Here is a 17912-nt window from a genome sequence, read left to right on the forward strand (position 1 = left end):
GACCTCTAGAGGACAATACAACATCCCCGAAGACTTAGAAAACCTCTTGCTAAGAGCAAGAGAGAAAAATGATCGGGTAGCCCCTAAGTCAAATAATACATGTACTGGAATACCGTTCACATGGAACGATCCTGAACCACACATAAAACATAGCACATAAATATCATAAACGACATATAAAAAGAGTTAGGGAGAAGAAAACATACCTATCACCACATCCGGTGCGGCATGTGCCTCCTCGGTGGTCAACTAGAAGGCTCGGCTCCTCACCACTAGAGCATCTTTCTTGCCATGTCGGCCATCCGTGATCCGCAGGGTCGCGGGAGCTGGCGCCGCCACTAGCGCTCTTGATGTCAACCTCAGGCAGTTGGCCTTTTTATGGCCCTTCTGATTGTAATGGAAGCAAATCTGGTCTGACATCTGAAGGGTGGGGGTAGGGGCAGTACAATCCCTACCAAAGTGCCCAAGCTTGCCGCATTTATAGCAGCCCGATGATCCCATTCTACAAACTCCCTCATGAGTCTTGCCGCATTTCCCATAGCGGCTCTGACCCTGCTGTCCCTTCAACCTAGAGTTGGATCCCTTGGGTTGAACCCCAGTAATCTACCTAGCCTCCGCCTTCCTCTTCCGGATGTGCTCAATGTCAATCTACCTCTCTCTCGCCCTAGCTATCATGTCCTCTAAGGTCGGGCATGCTGAATAGCTGACATGTTTCCGGATGTCAGCTCTAAGCATATCATAGTACCGGGTCTTCCTCATCTCCTCGTCCCCCGCATACTGAGGTACCAGTAAGGCCCTCTCCCTGAACTTGGCGGTAATTTCTGCCACGGACTCAGTCGTCTATCTCATGTCAAAAAACTCCCTGGCTAGCTGCTGAATCTCTATAGCTGGCGCAAACTCACACCTAAACTTGGTCACAAAGTCCGACCAGGTCATAGCCTTATTGGTTGGGGCTCCCAAAGAATCGTTGACTGCCTCCCACCAATCTTGATCTCGGTCTCTCAAACAACATGCAGCATACCGGATCTTTGACCCCTCAGGGCAAAAGCTCATCAACTGAGCAAACTCGATGTCTACGATCCACCTCCTGGCTACAATGGGGTCCTTTACCCCGTGGAAGTATGGCACACCACATCCGCTGAAATCCTTTAAGGAGAGTGTGTGTGTGTGTGTGTGTCTCTTACTGGCCAGATGCCATGTCACTCCTAAACGCCCTGAGACGCTCCTCCATCAGCTCGATGATCCCTTCCTTGATCAACCCGAAAATCACCGGGGTCGCCTCAAGGATGCCTCTCGTGATCTTAGATGCGACAAACTCGCATAGTACGCCATCAACTGGCTTGAAACCTGCACCCTACCCTGAATCTAATCCTGAACCAAACCCTAAACCTCCTGCTCTGTGATGTGTCACCACCATTCTGAAACAAAACATATAATCATCAGGGTGATACATAACCACGAGAGGTCTCATGATATGTGCATATTTATACACATATTTATACAAGATATCCTAATATTATAATTACTTTTATGCCCTTATTAGAACAAAAGATGCTTAATTTGCTATGAATCATGTTGTAGGTATTAAAAGACTTGTTTAAGCAAAAAGGAAGCTGGAAGCTGGATTAAAGAAGCTTGGAGTTGAAAGTTTAGACTAGAGCTCTAAAATGAAGGAAAATATGCCCAACACGTCGTGGTAATATCTGCCATGACGTGGTGTCTTGAAGATTCATGATCAGATTCGATGACGTGTAGAATACGGGATAAACACAATCACCACGACGTGGTGTACCTACCACGACATGGTGCCCTGCTTTCGGGAGAAGTATAAATATCTCACATAAACCTCCGAGTGGGGACTTTTGGCTCTGGAGAATTCGAAGTTTTTTATGGCAAAGAAACTGGAATTAAGCATTGGAAGCGAGGAATTCAATCACAATCATTAGACGAAGGAGATCCAAGGCAACTAAACTCTACTTTTTGATTTTTCATTAGGAATAACTATGTCTTTACTTTTGAATCTCGATTTTATGATTTTGCTTGCTGAAATCATGAGCTAAATACTCATGAATTTCGTTTGGATAGGATGAGTTGACTAAACATCGTTGATTTCTTAGTTAGGATTTAGTAATTTGGTTATTTGTTGACTTTTGCTTATTAAAGAACCTCAAGTATTTTTGATAACTACTTTTAATCTGCTTATTGCTGAATTTGATTAGGATAGAATGACTATTTTTTCTTAATTGAATTTGAATCTTATGATCTTGTGACTTGCAAAATCGTAGGACTAGAGTTTTGATTAAAACCAAGGGTTAAGTAGAAAAGTGGATAAAAAAGTATAGGAGCCAATATATGACGCAAAGGATTAAATTGGTGAATACCAACTTGGTCATCTTAGGAATCGGTAGCCAAAGGAACTAAATCCATTGCACTTCTATGAAACAACCATAATAACAACAAATCCGAAGCTGAACGAAAGTCTCTTTCTCACCTTGGTTAATTCATACTTGTCGCTTGCTTAGCTTAGTGTTAGTTTTTTCATTAAGTGAATTTTGAGTTAATTTGGTAATTTAAGTATCTAGTCTTGCAAAACTAGGAAAACAAAACCTTTCTTATTTAATTAGTAATTAGTTAATAGTAGAATAAAGTTAATTGAAACACCGTTCCTTGAGTTCGACACTCGTTCTTACCATAACTATACTATTGCACGATTAGGTACACTGCCTAGTGTGTTTAATAGTCTAGTTAAGTAAATTATTTTTATAAAATTAACTTGAATAAAATATAAGCATATTATATCACACATCAAGTTTTTGGCGTCGTTGCCGGGGAACGGCTCAGTTTTGAGTACTTTATATTGCTATTGTTAGGACTATTTTCTGTTAGAGTTTAGTTTTAATTTTAAGTATTTTCGTAATTTAGGTTCACCACGACGTGGTGATTTATACCACGTCGTGGTATAGCTACTGTAAGAATTTTATTTTTTGTTTTTTTTTCTTTCACGTGTTTTCTTTGATTATTTGCAGACCGTTTATTACCCGTGGATCAAATTCATCTTTGATTTCACCACTCGAAGACCCGGAATCCATTCTTCGAAAGAACAAGGACAAGGCCGACAAAGATACTCCGAAGAAGTCCCCTTTAAAGAGTCTGAAATCGGTTTTTTGTAAAAAGAAGGGAAAGAAAACAGGCGAGTCCAGCAACACAAAAGAAGACACTGAGTACGAGACCGAAAAGGAGGAAGGTTTTACTGATTTTGAAGGAAGTGATCACGAAGAACCTGAGAACACCATGGCCAACATTGCGGACCTCTCAATGGAGGCATACAAGAAGAGAGTTCGAGACGACACCGGACCAGGCCTCGTGCAACCCACCATTCCCGCCACTGCAACTTTTGAACTCAAAGGGCATACACTTACCGTACTGAAGGAGGTTCCTTTCATCAGAAAGGATCACGAAGATGCTTACAAGCATCTAGATGAATTGAACGACATTGCCGACTACTTTAGCATCCCAAATGTGCCAAGAGAAACAGTATTGTTACGAATGCTCCCTGTCAATTTTAAGGGAGCTGCAAAAGATTGGCTGAAGGCATTACCACCAGGCGTGGTAACAATATGGGCACGGATGCGTGAACTGTTTTTGGAACAATTTTTCCCACCATCCAAGGTGGCTAAGCTCAAAAAGTTCATCACCAACTTTGAACAACAATTGGGGGAATCATTATATGAAGCTTGGGAACGTTATAAAGGTCTAATAAGGAATTGCCCCCAAAATGACCTAAATGTGCAGCAAGAGGTCTCGATCTTTTATGATGGGGGTGAATGTCACCACCCGCCAACTTCTTGACTCTCAAGGCCCTCTTACTAAGAAAAATACCGCCGAGATTAAGCAACTTATCGAAGAATTCTCTAAACATTCAAGAGAATACCATAATCCACAGAATGATGTGACAAGGGGTTCAGCAAATGCTGCTTCGAAGGATATGTCAGTGGTAATGGAAATGTTGCAAAGCATGGATAGAAGAATGACTAAAATGGACCAAAAAAATCCATGCTATTCGGGTTGGGTGTGAAAACTGCAACGGGCCGCATTTAACCAAGGAATGTGACCTAGATGAAAATGGAAACTGGAAGGTCCAACCTTGCTACTCAAGTGGCGATCATCTAGACGAAGACTGGAGAAAGCCTAAGAAGAAGTGGTTGCCCTATGATGAGTATAAAAAGGCTGAGGAAGAAAAATATGAACAGAGAGGGAGGGGCATTTATCAAAGAGAAGAACCAATGGTTGAGAAGAAATCTGATTTTGAGAGTATGCTCATTTGATTTGCAGCAGTATCTGAAAAAAGGCACGAGGTAACTGAAGCAGCAATTAAAGAGCAACAATTAGCAATCAAAGATAGACAACTTATGATGAAGGAACAGCAGGAGATGACGAAAAACCGGCAAGTACTCTTGAGAAATCAGAAAGTTTCGATCCTAAATATAGTTAAACAACTTGGGCAACTAGCTACACAATTAAATGAAAGAGCCTCGGGAGGACTTCCGAGAAATACGGAACAAAACCCAAGAGGAGCAGACATTCAAGCTATCACCACTAGAAGTGGGAAAATTATCACTCACTTAGCCCCTATTGACAGAAACGAACCTGAAGCAGAACAGGAAGGACAAGAAGAAAATAAAGATAGAAAGTCTGCGCAATCACCACGACGTGGTGGATCTACCATGGCGTGGCAAGACTCTGAGAAAAAAATACCGAGCCGGTGAAGACATATCATCCACCACTTCCTTTCCCAAGCAGAGCAATTCAAGAGAAGCATGCTGAAGATTACCGGAAGTTCTTAGATCACATAAAATCTCTTGAAATCAACATTCCATTCCTTGAGGCTTTAGTTGAAATGCCAAAGTATGCCAAGTTTTTGAAGGACCTATTGACAAACCACAAGAAAATGGAAGGATTATCAAAAGTTGTACTAAATGAAACTTGCTCTGCTGCAATGCTAAACATGCTACCAAAGAAGATAGGGGATCCAGGGAGCATAACTTTACCGTGCCAATTCAGGAATCTCGCAACAAGTCATGCTCTAGCCGACTCAGGAGCAAGTGTCAACTTGATGCCATACTCATTCTTCAAAAAGATTGATCTTCCCGAACCAAGACCGTTCCGCATGGTTATCCTTCTAGCCAATAAGACTCTGACCTTCCCAAGGGGCATTTGTGAAGACCTACTAGTGAAAGTAGACAAGTTCGTTTTCCCCGCGGATTTTATTGTGTTGGATATGGAGGAAGATGAGCAAGTCCCGATCATTCTCGGAAGACCATTTTTGAGCACTGTCCAAGCTTTATAAGGGAATCCAAGCTTACGTTATGTGTTAGAGAGGAAGCGGTGACTTTTGGAGTTAATCGGCCGATCAAACATTCAAGGATGAGTGATGATACAACATTTTATGTTGATGTGTTGGATGAAATATTGGAAAAGAACTAGTGAGTTGGAAAGAAAAATAAAATAAGGGATTTATGGTGCTTGATGAAAAAAAATTTGATCATGAACTCGACCTTCAAGAATTGGAGAAGTTATTGGAAGAAAGGGAGTACAATGAAGCAATGCAAGAGACAGAAGACATAACACGACGTGGTAAGAATGCCACGGTGTGGCAAAGTTTTTTTTCTCGATCTAGAATTAAAAACCACGACACCACGACGTGGCAGGATCACCACGTCGTGGTGACTGACGCAAAACGCAAACTCGAGCTAAAACCCCTTCCCGAACACCTGGAGTATGCATTCTTAGAAGAAGAACAACAAAAGCCAGTAATCATTGCTTCTGACATGGAAAAACACGAGAAAGAAAGCCTAGTTAAAGTTCTAAAGAATAGAAAAGGTGACATTGCATGGAAGATCATGGATATCAAGGGGATTAGTCCAGCCTATTGTCTAATGAAGACTCAACCCAAACATGCAAGCAGTAATTAAAAAAGAGGTGGTGAAACTATTAGATGCTGGTATCATTTACTCAATATCTGATAGCACATGGGTAAGTCCAGTACATGTTGTGCCAAAGAAAGGAGGAATGACAGTGGTAACCAATGAAGCTAACGAGTTGATCCCAACAAGGACAGTTACCGGGTGGCGCGTTTGTATTGACTATTGAAGGCTTAATGATGCAACATGCAAAGATCATTTTCCGCTACCATTCATCGATCAAGTTATAGAGAGGTTGTTCGGACATCTTTATTATTGTTTCCTTGATAGTTTCTCGGGGTAAATTCAAATTCCAATTGACCCACAAGATCAAGATAAGACCACTTTTACGTGCCCAAGTGGAACATTTGCATATAGACGCATGCCTTTTGGGTTATGCAATGCACCAACCACTTTCTAAAGATGCATGATGGCTATATTTCATGATATGATCAAGAAGTTTATGGAGGTTTTCATGGATGACTTCTCGGTTTCCGGGTCCTCTTTTGAAGACTGTTTGTCCAACTTGGATTTTATGCTAGCAATATGTGAGAAGACCAACATTGTTCTCAATTAGGAGAAGTGTCATTTTATGGTGAAGGAAGGCATTGTGTTAGGTCACAAGGTCTCAAGTATGGGGATAGAGGTGGATAGAGCGAAGTTTGATACCATAGCCAAATTACCCCCTCCAACAAATGTCAAGGGGGTAAGAAGCTTTCTAGTTCATGCGGGATTTTATAGGCGCTTTATTAAAGACTTTTCCAAGATCACAAGGCCCTTGAATCAACTTCTCTTGAAGGATGCCCCTTTCAAATTTCCTAAAGAGTGTCTAGAGACATTTCATTTGTTGAAGGAAAGATTGACCACTACACCTATTATGATAGCTCCAGATTGGAGTCTTCCTTTTGAGCTTATGCGTGACGCCGGTGACTTCGCGGTGGGAGTTGTTTTGGGACAAAGAATTGACAAGCATTTTCATCCTATCTATTATGCAAGTAAGACCTTGAACCCAACACAAGAGAACTACACTTATACAGAAAAGGAGCTACTAGTAGTGGTTTTTGCATTTGATAAATTTCGCTCTTATTTGGTTTTGTCTAAAACAATAGTTTTTACCAACCATTCTACTCTTAAGTATCTTTTTGCTAAACAAGATGCTAAGCCAAGGTTGATTTGTTGGGTGTTGCTGCTACACGAATTTGACATCGAAATACGAGATAAAAAGGGGATGGAGAACGTGGCTGCCGATCATCTATCGAGACTGCAAAACCTGCACTTGGAGGAGTTAGAAGAAAACAAGATTGGAGACGAGTTTCCCGAAGAATATTTATTGGTTATAGCAGGAGAGATTCCATGGTTTGCAGATATAGCTAACTATTTAGCAAGTGAATACATTCCAAATGACTTGACCCGCCAACAAAAGAAGAAATTCTTTTCAGAAATTAAGTATTACTTTTGGGATGAGCCATACCTCTTCCGTAGTTGTGCTGATGGTATGATAAGAAGATGTGTATTCGGGAAGGAAGGTCGTGAAATCTTGAAGCATTGTCATAACGGGCCAACCGGAGGACATCATGGAGCGCAATATACAGCGAAGAAGGTTTTTGATTTGGGTTTTTATTGGCCTACTATATTTAAAGATGCTACAAAATTTTTCAAAGAATGTGATTCATACCAAAGGTCGGGAAATATTTCATCACGAAATGAGATGCCCAAAAATAGCATTCAAGTTTGTGAAATATTTTATATTTGGGGAATTAACTTCATGGGACCTTTCCCAATGTCAAAGGGAAATAAATACATATTGGTAGCAGTCGATTATGTATCCAAATAGGCGGACGCATAAGCATTACCCACGAATGATTCTCAAGTAGTAGTACGTTTCCTCAAAAAGTTATTTTCAAGATTTGGAGTTCCTAAGGCTCTAATTAGTGATCGAGGCTCCCACTTCGCAAATGATCAGTTAGCTAAGGTGTTGCAAAAATATGGAGTTCACCATAGATTTTCAACATCATATCATCCTCAAACAAGCGGGCAAACTGAAGTTACAAATCGGGCATTGAATAGAATATTAGAAAGACCGGTTGGAAGTAATAGAAAGGAATGGTCGGATAAGCTTGATGATGCACTATGGGCGTTTAGAACAGCTTTTAAAACACCTATTGGTACTACACCATATAGGTTGGTTTGTGGGAAGAGTTTTCACTTGCCAGTTGAGATAGAGCATAAAGCATTTTGGGCTTTGAAGATATGTAATTTTAAGTTAGATGAACTACGTGCCAACCGGTTGATACAAATGAATGCTCTCGAAGAACTTAGAAACGAAGCCTACACAAGTTCTTTGATTTATAAAGACAAAACTAAGAAGTGCCATGATATGAGGCTTAAAGGTAATAAAGAGTTCCATGAAGGACAAAGAGTGTTACTTTTCAACCCAAGGTTGAAACTATTTCCTGGTAAATTGAAAACAAGGTGGGACGGGCCATTTGTTGTCAAACAAGTTTTCCCACATGGAGCTATCGAGCTTATTTCAAGAGACGGGACCCCTTTCAAGGTTAATGGGCATCGAGTGAAGCATTACGAGGACGGAATGCCAAGTGAAGAAAGGGAGGGTTAAATCGTCAAATTCACACGAGCGGAAACAACGTACCTTGGAAAGGAGTCCGGCTCATGACTCCTTCAAAAGAAGCGCTTGCAGGAGGCAAACTGTGGTTTTGAGTTTGCATTTTCTTTTCTTTACGTTTATTATTATTTTTTTGTTTTATCTAGGTCCTTATGATCTCGTTCTTCTGGCTTATCTATGAATTCGTCATGGGGTGTGGCATAAAATGAGTGTGGGGTGTGTATGTTTAAGAGTTTTTGTTAAATAAGAAAATTTTGCCCACCACGAGGTGGTATTTTTTTCATGATTTCACTACGGAAAAAACCTTGACACCACGACGTGTTGTATTCTACCACGTCGTGGCGACAAATATAACTGTTGTCATTAGATGGTTTTTAAACTTAAGTGAAAACATTTTGACCTTTTACACCACCCCATCTCTCTCGTCGTGCCAGCCTCCACGAAGAAATCTTTTTTCCTCTCCATCAATTTCGTGTTCATTGCCCCCAAAAGGTATGATTTTCTTGTGATTTGCTTACTCTTGATAGTTATTAGGGTATTAGAGAACATCTATTTTTTAGTTTGAACACATTTAGGGCTAATTTTGGGAAACTAGGGTTCCGATTTTTGCAAAATTCGAACCCAATTTAGGATGTTTTGCTCCCTAATTTTGCTACCATTCTACTCTATTTCATCCACAGAACAACCCTGAACTTGGATTTAGTTAATATGGAATTGAAGTTGGAGCGAATTGAGCTTATCTCGTCACAGTCACGACGCCACAACGAGATCATCGTGGTCCTCGTCGTGGTGGTTGGAATCACAGTTTTCCTTCTTCTGTTTCGATTATAATAATGCATATGGTTTGTTTGGTTGTTCTTTTGTGGCTATTTTGCAGAAATGACTACCAGGATTAGAAGAAGTCAACCCGTTACTCGCGATTTTCCATGGTATTCTTCCACGGGATGTTGCACCCGAGACACATGTGCGATGGACTGCTAAACTTGATTTACTCAAGAAAAGGAAGGTGCATGTTCCAGCTGAGGTTGATTGGCACTGGATTGGAAGTTCGGGTTTGATGGAGGCTATGGAGCCTTATCTTGACAAGGTTTTCAATGGAGTTCAAGGGCAGTTTATGTGTTTGGGATGGAGGTGAATTTTTGAGATTCAAGAGGTGGTTTACAAAGAGTTGGTGTATGAATTTCTTGCCACAATATCTTTCGCAAGAAAAGACGAAATTTATGCGGATGATAATCTTATTTTTTGCCTTGGAGGGGAAAGGCATTCCTTAAGCCTAGCCGATTTTTCATTACGGGTTGGTATCTACCTTCCAGCTGAAGTCCATACACCCTTATACCAACAATTTATAGCAGCCTCCATTAGGAACATCGAAGGGTTCAAGGCAGAGGACCATTGGCATTCTATTGCTAATGGGGTTTACCACAAGGGTACTGCACAGGAAAGCGACATCCGGTCGCCAATTCACCGCGTTTTACACCGCCTGATCACTAATACCAGTAATGAACGTCAGGAGGGGGATAAATGTCCTACTATGGATGTTTTCTTTTTATGGGTTCTCACCTCAACTGAGGTTTATATTGATTTACCTTTTCACTTGGCCGATTTCCTTATAGTTCGGGCAGCCAAGGACAGGCGTGGGTCCCCGCTTTATGGCGGTATGTGGATTACCCGACTCGCGTGATCTTTTGGTATTTTTTAGAAGCGAGAGGCTTCTATTCTTACAGTTGAACCTCAAAAGACCTTTTCCACTCTTCTTTATAAGAGGGCACGGATTGTTGTTGATCATGGAATGGGTGGTTTTAGCATTCCTGACGATACTCCACGACACCGGGTTCCAAGCCGTGGAAGGCAACGGGGAAATGAAGCAAAAGCAGATGAGTCAGTGGTACCGGAAGAAGATGAGATGCCCATGGATCCTTACAGTGTAGCAAGGAGATGATATGAGGACTATATGTCTAGTGCAGCAAATTACACCAACATGAGCCTAGATCAGTTAATGAGCTCTATGTATGTATCTCATCCAGAGCATTTTCCTTCTTCGTACCCACATGTTCCAACGTGGGGTGACATTTGACAAGAGCAGTTGGGAGGAGCTGGAGGCAGTGGTGGTGGAGCTGGTGACGAGGCTGAAGATTGAGTTCTTATCCCTTTCTTTGGTTTTATTTTGTCTTGTTCTAGACTAGTCTTTTATTATGGTTTTCTTTTGTTTGCTCTATGTCTTGTTTTTTTTGTATGGTTTGGTTGTTTGGATATTTTTCCTACTTTTATTACCGTTTCCTTTGTCCTAGTTTCAGGTTATATGTAAGAGTCAACTAAGGGTATATATGGAACAAGAAAGTTCGTTAGAGTGAAGTATAAGAGAACGTCGATAGAACCGTGATTTGAGAACAATTTTCGAGGTATAATTGAGTCATAGAGTGAAAGGGTCATGTACTACAGCTGTATGGAAGAGATGGTGTCATTTTAGTTGAAGTTGCAACACTTTTCGCCCTTCGAATTTCACTTTTCAACACCACCACGACACGGTATCTGGCACCATGACGTGGTGTCGCAATTTTCATCACCAAGAAGTGTTCTATTTGGTCTACCACGATGTGGTGCTTTTCGAGTCAGTTTTCAGAACCTGCTCTCGTATTTCCAGTAGTCTTTGTAATGTGGGTAGCGTCATATTCATTTTCATGGTATGGATGAGTTGTTCCCATGCCTTTGAATTTTCTTTCCGCGCTTTAATGAAGAATTCTACCGATTACCACAAGGAGGCCACTATTCTTTCAACTTCTGTGTCCACACGTTCCAGCGAGTTAGAAATCTTTTCCATGAGTCAAGTCACATCTTCTATCCCAGGGGAGTATGTTCCTTTTTTTTCTCCCTCTTTTTAAGTTTATATTTTGCATACCATGCAATGAGGGCATTGCATTAAATAAGTGTGGGGTAGGGGGTATTTAACATAAGGAAAAGCATTTGATTTTAAAATTTTAGTTCTTAATATGCTAATTTATGAAACTTAGCCAATTAAAATTTTTTCTAGTATAGTATTAGACGATCCGATGAGAGCGAAAATTTTTACTTGAGCCAACACATGTTATAGTGTATTTGTGCCTTCCCATTTTTCTAGTGAAAAGTCATGAAACATGAATGGTAATCTGGTAGCTTATATGGCATAACACGTTTTGCAGCCTAAACCTGAAATCTATCTAGGAAAGCTTAGGTAGTCATTGCACTTAGACTAATATCTTACCCAATAAAGTTTGAAGCTAAGCTCCTTGCTTAAGCACGTAGGATTTGAGAGAAAAAAAAAGTGAGAGTATATGTAAAAAAAGAGAGAGAAATTACTAAAGAGTTAAAGAAGTTTGGAGTTTTAAAAGTGTGAAGATCAAAAGAACAGAATTTCTGAAGAAATCAAAAATTAAAGATACCAGAAAATCAAACAAATAAGGTGGTGAATTCAAGTAAATCAAAGATCAAATATACTACAAAGTGAATAATTCAAAAAAAAAAGAAGAAGAAAGAAAGAGAGCTCTACTATGGTATCAAAGTTGTAATTTCTAAAATTTATGTATGTTTGGTGTTTAGCCAAAAACACCTTGAGGGTAAGCAAGATTTCTGAGGATTGATTTGGAGGGTTGCAAAAATGAATGTCATATAAGTTAAGGGGTGAAGATTCATATGGATTGTGTCACACCCCCAAACCGGAACGGCGGAAACGTTCAGGGGCGGATGACTTCATGTGGTAACGTAACAAATGAATACATAGTAAAGAAAGCAATACAACCATCATATATATAATTGAAAGTTTACATTTGTCAAAAGTTACATGTTCAAAACCAATTACAATATGATGTCAAAATATGAGATTTAACTGGCGCCGCAGCGTCCCTTCTTCAAAAGCATATTGATACCTATAATTACTGAATCCCTGGGACATACAAGTAATTTTTGAAAGAGTAGATTAGCATTTAAGCTGGTGAGTTTCATAAGTATTAAATGACAATGTTTGTATGAAATGAAATGTTTTGTCCTTGTTTGTTTGTTTCTAGAAAATCCAATATTTTCTACTAGTATAAAAGTAGCCTTCTCTTAAGACCAATGCTTGTTTCTAAAAATGTATGTAAGTGTAATATAACCAATATGTTTGAAAACCTCGTAAATCAATGTATTTTTAATACCCCATGTGAGTTTTATAACCATACTATTGACTCGAAATGCCTATACACAATGTTCTTCAAGCGTTGGAATGTTATGACGTTTGTCACCCCAAATGGTGGACTGTAGCTAACAGTCAAGGCGCGGGTTGTCAAGCCCGTATAGATCTATACACAAACACCATGCTCCCCCTCCAAGGGATTCTGGTATATAATACAGGACTTGAAATGTGTACTCGAACGTACGTGAAGTTAATGTCTCACAAATCTTAGTATAAAAACATATTTACGTGTTAAAATGTTCGTTTGTTCTAGTATATGAAAGTGACTTCTTGAAAATTTTGTTTCTAGTATGTAAAAGTTAGCAAAATTCTCGTAAAGCTATACCTATTATAGCTTTCTTAAAAGTGTGTCTCATTTGTTTTGAAATCCCTAGAAAATGAATCACTTGATGTGAAAGTATAGATTTTTATAGTGTCTAATATAGACACGTATACATATAATCTAAGCAAAATGTTTAGTTTATACATGCATTACAACAAATTATATTTCAAAAGACAGAATGCTATTGTAATATATTTTATATACGAGAGTTCCCTATTAAGTTTATAAATCACATATGATTCTATTTAATAAAAGTGCATAATAAAACTTGATATATAACACCCGATAATAATCGTGTGTTTTACTTGTATTCCCCCCTTGAAAGCATATAAAAGCATTTAGAATATTTAAAAGGGTTGATTAAGGGGTATGAACTCACTTGAAAGTTTGAAGAAAGCGAGATGGAAACTGAGCAGAATTTCGTCTCGGGAAACGGATTTTTCTCGGGATCCTTGGGAATCTCGGGAGTAAATACAATCTTCGGGACTTGAGAAAAATGACCAAGGCTTCGGGATAGAACGGGCACGGAAAACGAGGCAAGAACGCAAAAGAAATGAGAGAAATGGAGCCCTTTCTTCGGAACCCTCGCATCCCTTTTATAGGGGCTGGAACCGCCTCGGTACGCGGGGCGTACGCGTACGTCATGCAAGACCGAGTCCTCGACTGCCTCGGACTTCGGATGGGACAAGGCTAGTTTTGCATAGACCGGGACGTGGACGATCCGAGGCCTTGGCTTTGAGTACGCGGGGCTTACGAGGGTACGCAGGGCGTACTTCGGCCCTATCTGTTGACTCCTCTTCGGATATTACCAAGAGTTTATAATTAAATTTATATTTAATTTAATTAATAAACTTCTAAAATTCATATCTTCTTCATATGAATTCCGTTTTTGATGGTCTTTATATCCACGCGTAGGTGAGACTACGCTCTACGACTTTCGTTTAGATTCCGTCGGCAAATTTCGAAATTATTTTTATTATTTATTTTTAAAAGGTCGTGTTTAAGGAATTTCTTTAGAAATTCATAACTTCTTTATCTGACGTCGGTTTTTGCCAGACTTTTTACCGCTGAATTATCATTGTTGAGACCTTCGATTCTCGTTTAGGTCATTCCGGCCAAAAGTCGCTCGATCTCCGATTCGAGTTTTTAGCTGTCTGCTGCTAAGCCGAACTTGGAAAAATCATAACTTCAATATACGAAGTCGGATTTGGGCGTTCTTTTTACGTACGATCACGGTTTAATGACATCTATCATAGTAGGTAATTAAATAGAAACTTTTTGGACATTTTATTTTCGAAGTTAATTTCATTATCACTAAAGTGGTTACAATAATTGACTTTTTAGGTCATTACATAGAGTTGAAATATCGGGTTGTCACATCATCCCCCCGTTAAAGGGAATTTCGTCCCGAAATTTAAAGTAGTAAGGATACTAGTGAATATGAAAAAGGTGAGGGTACTTTTGTTTCATCTGATCTTCGCGTTCCCATGTGAATTCAGGTCCCCGCTTGGCGTTCCAACGAACCTTCACGATGGGTATGCGACTTTTTTTTGTTTGTTTGACCTCTCGGTCCATGATTTCTACCGGTTCTTCCATAAAGTTGAGGCTCTCGTTGATCTCGATCTCGTCGAGTGGAATAACAAGAGTCTCATCGGACATACACTTTTTCAAATTCGAGACATGGAAGGTTGGATGTATGTTACTAAGTTCACGCGGTAGGTTAAGTTTGTAAGCCACAGGGCCGATTCTAGCAAGAATCTCGAAAGGCCCTATGTATCTTGAATTTAGTTTCCCACGCTTCCCAAAGCGTATTAAACCCTTCCACGGTGAGACCTTCAATAAAACGTGGTCTCCTACCTGGAATTCCAAAGGTTTCCTCCTTTGGTCAGCGTAGCTTTTCTATCGGTCTCTGGAGGCTTTCAACCGTTCACGAATCTGAACGATCTTCTCTGTCGTTTCCCGTATGATTTCTGGACCGGTGAGAGTGCTTTTAGGAACTCATCCTCTAGCTAACTGGGATCGCCAACTTCAGTCCAGCACAGAGGGGATCTGCACTTTCGACCATAGAGGGCTTCAAACGGAGTAGCCTTTATGCTTGTATGATAAATATTGTTGTATGAAAATTCAACAAGGGGTAAATGGATATCCCATGCCTTTCCAAAGTCAATCACACAGGCTCTCAACATATCTTCCAAGGTTTGTATCGTTCTCTCACTTTGCCTGTCTGTTTGTGGGTGGTAGGCTGTACTCATGTCTAGCCTAGTCCCCAGGGAACTTTGTAGTGACTGCCAGAATCTTGAAGTGAATCTACTATCTCTATCGGAGATAATGGATATCGGAACACCATGCAGTCACACTATTTCCCTTATATAAGTTCTAGTAAGCTTTTCCATCTTGTCAGTCTCCTTGATTGGTAGGAAATGCGTGGATTTAGTCAATCTGTCGACGATGACCCATATGGTATCGAGTCCACCCGTCGTCTTGGGCAACTTGGTTATGAAGTCCATAGTAATCCGCTCCCATTTCCATTCTGGTATCTCCGGTTGTTGTAGTAATCCTGACAGTTTCTGATACTCGACCTTAACCTTAGCGCAAGTAAGTCATTTACTTACGAAGGTAGCAATTTCTGCTTTCATGTTAGGCCACCAGTATAGTTTCTTAAGATCCAGATGCATTTTATCTGAACCTGAGTGAACGGAATATCTCGTGTTGTGTGCTTCGGTCATGACTACGTCTCTGAAACCACCATGTTTCGGTGTCCAGATTCGATCCATGAGATAGTACGCTCCGCCACCCTTAATTTCTAGATTCTTTTCCATTCCTCTCAGGGATTCACCCGCCACAGTTTCAGGTTGCAAAGCTTCTAGTTGAGCCTCCTTAATTTGTGTGGATAAGTGGGAATGGATAGTCATAGTCAGAGATTTGACTCTCCGTCCAGTGTATTCTTTTCGGCTGAGGGCGTCAGCTACCACGTTGGCCTTGCCAGGATGATAACGAATTTCACATTCGTAGTCATTGAGTAACTCGACCCATCGTCGTTGTCGCATGTTGAGTTCCTTCTGATCAAAAATGTGTTGAAGGCTCTTGTGATCGGTGAAAATAGTACTCTTTGTTCCGTATAAGTAGTGTCTCCAGATCTTCAGAGCAAATACCACTGCTCCTAACTCAAGATCGTGGGTCGTATAGTTCACTTCGTGTGTCTTAAGCTATCGGGAGGCATAAGTAATAACCTTCCCTCTCTGCATAAGAACGCAACCAAGTCCTTGGTTTGATGCATCGCAATACACCACGAAATCTTCTATCCCTTCGGGGAGGGATAGTATCGATGTGGTGCACAAGGCCTGTTTCAGCGTTTGGAACGCCTTCTCTTGTTTCGCTTCCCAGTCAAAGGCCACGCCTTTCTGGGTTAATGTAGTAAGAGGTTTCGCAATGCTAGAGAAGTTCTTTATGAATATGCGATAGTAGCCGGCGAGACCTAGAGATTGACGAATCTCTGTAGGTGTCTTTGGTGCCGACCAGTTCTCAATGGCCTTAATTTTGGAGGGGTCCATGTGTATCCCCTTCTCGCTAACAACGTGGCCCAAAAATTCGACTCTTCGAATCCAAAATTCGCATTTAGAGAACTTCGCATAGAGCTTCTCCAATCGCAATGTTTCTAAGACTTTTCGTAAATGCTGACTATGCTCTTCCTTACTTCGGGAGTAGATAAGTATGTCATCGATGAAGACAATGACGACCTGATCTAAGTAGGGATGGCACACCCTATTCATTAGCTCCATAAATATTGTTGGTGCGTTGGTTAATCCGAACGGTATCACTACAAATTCGTAGTGTCCATAACGAGTTCGGAAGGCTGACTTGGGAATATCCCCCTCTAGTACTCATAATTGGTGATATCCGGATCGTAGATCTATCTTTGAGAAGTAGTTTTCTCCTTGAAGTTGATCCAATAGGTTGTCAATACGGGGTAGAGGATAGCGATTTTTGACAGTAAGCTTGTTCAGTTCTCTGTAGTCAATGCACATGCGGAACGATCAGTCTTTCTTCTTTACAAACAGGATCGGTGCTCCCCAAGGTGAGAAACTTGGTCTAATGAATCCTTTTTGAAGGAGTTCGTTAAGCTGACTAGAAAGTTCTTGCATCTCTGCTGGTGCTAGGCGATAAGGCGACTTCGCTACTGGGGTAGCCCCTGGAACTAAGTCGATTCTAAACTCGACTTGGCGTTGTGGTGGTAATCCCGGTAGTTCTTCTAGAAAGATATCGGGAAAGTCGCGTACTTCTGGAATGTTCTTGATGTCCTTCAGTTCCTGACTCGTATCGATGATGTGCACTAGGAATGCTCGATAATCCTTCCGTAAACACTTTCGAGCTTGGATACACGAAATGATACGAAGGTGTGTACTTGATTTGTCGCCGTAAATAACTAATGTTTCGTTGCTAGGGAGATTAAGACGAACTGCTTTCTCAAAGCATAGGATGTTAGCGCGAAGAAGACTTAACCAATCCATGCTGACTATGATGTCAAAACTTTTAATTTGGACCGGCATGAGGTTGATTGGGAAAGAATGACCGTCTAAAGTTAACGTACAATCCATGTATATGCAGTTAGTGTTTTCCGTTTTTCCATTGGCCATCTCTACAGTGAATGATTTTTCTAACTTGCTAGGTTGATGTTTAAGTAAGTGAATAAAGTTTTCACTCACGAAGCTTCTCTCCGCTCCACTATCGAATAATATGCATGCATATGAATTATCGAGAAGGAACGTACCAGCAACTACAGTCGGATCAGCTACGGCTTCATCG

The 17912-nt window shown here is 40.5% G+C and overlaps 1 non-coding gene across 1 annotated transcript; it reads right to left on the reverse strand.

Annotated features, from left to right (window-relative positions):
- Positions 1–3675: 3675 nt before the first annotated feature.
- Positions 3676–3782, reverse strand: LOC111907754 (small nucleolar RNA R71). The gene has a single exon (XR_002855656.1). It is a non-coding gene; the product is annotated as a small nucleolar RNA R71 (small nucleolar RNA).
- Positions 3783–17912: the final 14130 nt, after the last annotated feature.

Source organism: Lactuca sativa, chromosome 4 (genome assembly GCF_002870075.4).
Source record: "Lactuca sativa cultivar Salinas chromosome 4, Lsat_Salinas_v11, whole genome shotgun sequence".
Classification (NCBI taxonomy): Eukaryota; Viridiplantae; Streptophyta; class Magnoliopsida; order Asterales; family Asteraceae; genus Lactuca; species Lactuca sativa.